Source organism: Triticum urartu, unplaced genomic scaffold (assembly GCF_003073215.2).
Source record: "Triticum urartu cultivar G1812 unplaced genomic scaffold, Tu2.1 TuUngrouped_contig_4271, whole genome shotgun sequence".
Classification (NCBI taxonomy): domain Eukaryota; kingdom Viridiplantae; phylum Streptophyta; class Magnoliopsida; order Poales; family Poaceae; genus Triticum; species Triticum urartu.
Window position 1 is genome coordinate 1,223 of NW_024114846.1, and position 4,008 is coordinate 5,230.

The 4,008-nt window shown below is 47.3% G+C and overlaps 1 pseudogene; it reads left to right on the forward strand.

Annotated features, from left to right (window-relative positions):
• The first annotated feature begins 1,946 nt into the window (after nt 1-1,946).
• On the forward strand, nt 1,947-3,224 carry LOC125527591 (annotated as a pseudogene).
• The last annotated feature ends 784 nt before the right edge of the window (nt 3,225-4,008 follow it).

Sequence of the window (4,008 nt, forward strand, 5' to 3'; positions counted from 1 at the left end):
CAGGTTGCATGGTTGCTGTCTAATTTGACTACGTTCTCCTTGGCAGTCTTCTGTCTGGCTTATCTCTGCATGTGGTGGTTTGCCTCCTTTGTTTGAATTTCTGTTTGCATGCGGTAGTCCTGTGCTTCACCCGTTGTCTTGTTTGCATTAGAAAATTGGTTTGCATATGTGTTTCCCAAAGATTACTTGCGTCTCGGACGATGGATGGATTGATTTTTCTCACGTCCACCTTCCTCTTTTTTGATGGCCTACGCGAAGGTATGGAATAATCGGTTATAATCAAGTAATACAATCTTATTTCATGATAATTTAATACTTAGTCAAAAAGATCATGTTTACACCAAATTAGGGATCAGATTTGGGAAAAATACCTGTGCTAAAAAACTACATTTTATACCCATTTCTTTAACAAACACCATATGTGTTGAAGATTGTCTATTCCTCAAGAAATTTCCTCTTTGTGTTATAGCTAAATCGAGTTCGTAGTCAAAAATTATGAAGTTAATCATCATCAATGGGGAACTACTTGTGAAATTACACAAGTCAGTGCAATATCATGGCATACTAACTCCAGATATTTGTACTTGCGCACTGCAGAACACAAAACCAACTCAATAGAACAACATAAGTATATTTGAATGAGCAGCTAGAAGTGAAAATCTATGTAAGCCTGAGAGAGAGGCCCCGCTAAAGATGCGGTGCTTATGTGTATTATCTATTCATGTTGTAGAACAAACAAAAGAAGAAAAAACATCATACTGCTTTTTTTAGTGGTAAAAACATTATACTTGTACGCGACTAAATCAAGAGAACTATATGGATAAGGTTGTATTCACATATAAGGGAAGTAATGCATAGAAGCAAACTGAAAAGGACACATTTGTTGTCACCATGTGTGGTGCATCTTAGATGACAGAAAATACCTATCCACACTTTTCTAATAAGACTAAACACGATATAATTATTTATGGTCTACATCATTCTAGTTTTATTTCAGGCTTACATCATTTGGAAAGAGAAGTAAATAACTGGATATCAAATTTGATGGCCATGAACTGAATCAATATCTCTGAAAATTAGCACCATGTTTATCGAAAATGTGTACTCCATGACAACATCAAATATTAACCACCTGAAGAATATCATGGTTTTCAGAGCTTTTATTAAAAGGGACACAACACTCCTCCATTAGAAAGACCGAGGCATGAGCTTAGACTTACAGAAGCGACAAAAGCAAGCGATTTGGATATATGCAAGCCACCAGACATCATCCTTTGTGGTGAAGAGGACTTGCCAAGGTACACTGCAGGGTGAATGCTTTTTTAATTAAAACAAATAAAAGAAGTTGGATGGATATGAATGCTTTACCTTACATAATGGGAGTACGCATCATCACAATGATGTACTACATCACAACATAGTCAAATCTAAGAATGGATGTCCTGCATTACAACTCATGTCAGCAACATGGCCGCTTCCTTCCTTGCTCAGAAGCAAATTGCCTGGTAGCAAACAGTTCAGTGCAGCAGCAAGCAGGTTACTCGGCAATTGTGATGTAAACTGGTTAGGATTGCTTTCATATGCAACTCCAATGTTTCATTCATCTTTGTAACTGCTAGTCTAGCTAATTCTGGTTTGCCTCAGACTGCACTAAACTCTCCTGACAGATACACCACCTACGGAAACCACCTACGGAATTCTTTCCGATTAGATCGTCAACAATAACTGCACGCCGTACGCCCTTTGCGTGGAAGAAAACTGCCTAACAAACCAACATGAAACTGAAAACCTACAATATTTTGCAGGTCTGCGGGTCGACGGCTTCTTCGTTAGCCGTTGTGTCTATCTTCCAGTAGGCATCGCATTCCTTCCAGTTACACACTTAAACATAGAAATACCAAATGGATGGGCTCATGGAAATATTTGATAAAAAATGATTACGTTGACACAATTCCTGTATTTACAGGCAGACCACCCATATGCTTTGCCCGCCCAGGAGAGAAAGCTATTTCCCACCATTTGTTCAATATTTCTGTTTCCACCTGATTCTTATCCCAACAATTGGCTTCCCTACTATAGACTACACCTATACTCCTATACCATTTGTACAATCCCAACAAGAAAAAACACCAAACATCATATGCGACAATTTATTGCTCAAACGGTAGCAAGTAGCCAAGAACTAAAGTCTGAAATTTAGATAAACAGATCCTAGTCAATTTCATTCCCGGGACAACCAGAAGTAGTCAGAATCACACATATGCACGTATGTATGTACCAAGCATGACATAACCTTGCAACCTGTCCATTGGAAGCGGCGAAGACTACACACAGCGCCAGCGTCCAGCGACGTTCGGGAGGAACGCGCCGGCGAGATGGTTGCTCGAGAGGTTGAGCGCTCTGAGACTGCGGCGGGAGGTGACAATCCCAGCCGATGAGGTTGCCGGACAGGTCAAGGTACTACAGCCCGGAGCAGTTGGTGAAGTCCGAGAGGCCGGCGGAGGATCTTATTTCAGGCGAGGCCCAGCCACCGGACAGACCCGAGGTCGGCACCCACCATCCAGCCGTCCAGGGCGGCAAACCCCTGCCCGCCACCGCCAGCGTCCTTGGCTGCACCAACCGCATCACTGAACAGATTCAACGATTTGAGGCTGCTGCAGGAGCCGGAGAGTGCGGCCACGTCGGCGACGGAACCGCGCAGCACGGGATTTCCGGAGAGGTCGAGCACCTCGAGCTTGCTGCCGCACCTGCCGCCGGCCGCCGCCGCGAGCGCATCGCTGACGTTGGCCCCGCGGAGGCTGAGCCTCTCGACGCCGCTGAGCTGCAGCAGGGTGGCCGCGACAGCGTGGATGTCGATATTGAGCAGGACGGCGGAGAGCTAGAGCGACGTGAGGCGCTCGCCCCTGCACACTGCGCCGGGGAACCTGCAGGCGCCGTCGCGCGCGGTCCAGCCGTCGAGCGACACCTGGTTGGGCAGCGCCGCCTTGAAGTCGTCTAGCAGGTGTGTGTCGTCGGCGGCCGGCACCCCGAGTCTCGACGCCGCTGAGCTGCAGCAGGGTGGCCGCGACAGCGTGGATGTCGATATTGAGCAGGACGGCGGAGAGCGAGAGCGACGTGAGGCGCTCGCCCCTGCACACTGCGCCGGGGAACCTGCAGGCGCCGTCGCGCGCGGTCCAGCCGTCGAGCGACGCCTGGTTGGGCAGCGCCGCCTTGAAGTCGTCTAGCAGGTGTGCGTCGTCGGCGGCCGTCACCACGAGCACCGCCAGAAAGAGTGCCGACGCTATGGCCAACCGCACGGAATCCATGTAGGAGCACGCAACGGCAAAGCTAGAGGTAGGAGGGGAGGTGGGAGCGTGTTGAGTTGATGAGTATTTATACATCCGTAAGCGGCGGCCGACCTATCATCGTCCAGAAACTGCTTAACCTATTATCGCTCCAGAAGCTGCCAGATAAGCGGCAACGGACTAACCTGAGAAATCCAGCAAGCCAAAAATCAACGATGTGGCCGCAGCAGAACAAAACAGAACGGCATGCATGCACACCCATCCGGAAATCGTCCACAAGGCCAACAAAAGCAGCGATAGCGACACCACGAATCGACCAACAGCGGCGAGACAGAAGAAAGCGACAGGACACATCCATCAACAGCGGCTCAGCAAAATCACCACACAGCAGCGACATCAGAACTGACCCGGCATAGATACGAACAAAATCCTTCGGCCAATAGAAAAGAAAAGAAAGCACACAAGAAGAACAACTACGACAGCCGACCCCATGTCCAATCAAAAATACTAAAGCCACCAAACGAACCGTCATAGCAGTTCAAAAAATTTGAAACGAAAAACCAAATCCACAACACGTTTGTACACGGCCCTGTACCAAAAAAATGCACGTGTCCCATTCAAATTTACTCATACGTCTTTTTCATCCAAGTGGAACAATAATAGAGCGAAAACCCTCTCAGATATAGAGGCTTGGTTATGTTACTCACGAAACTTCATGAACATC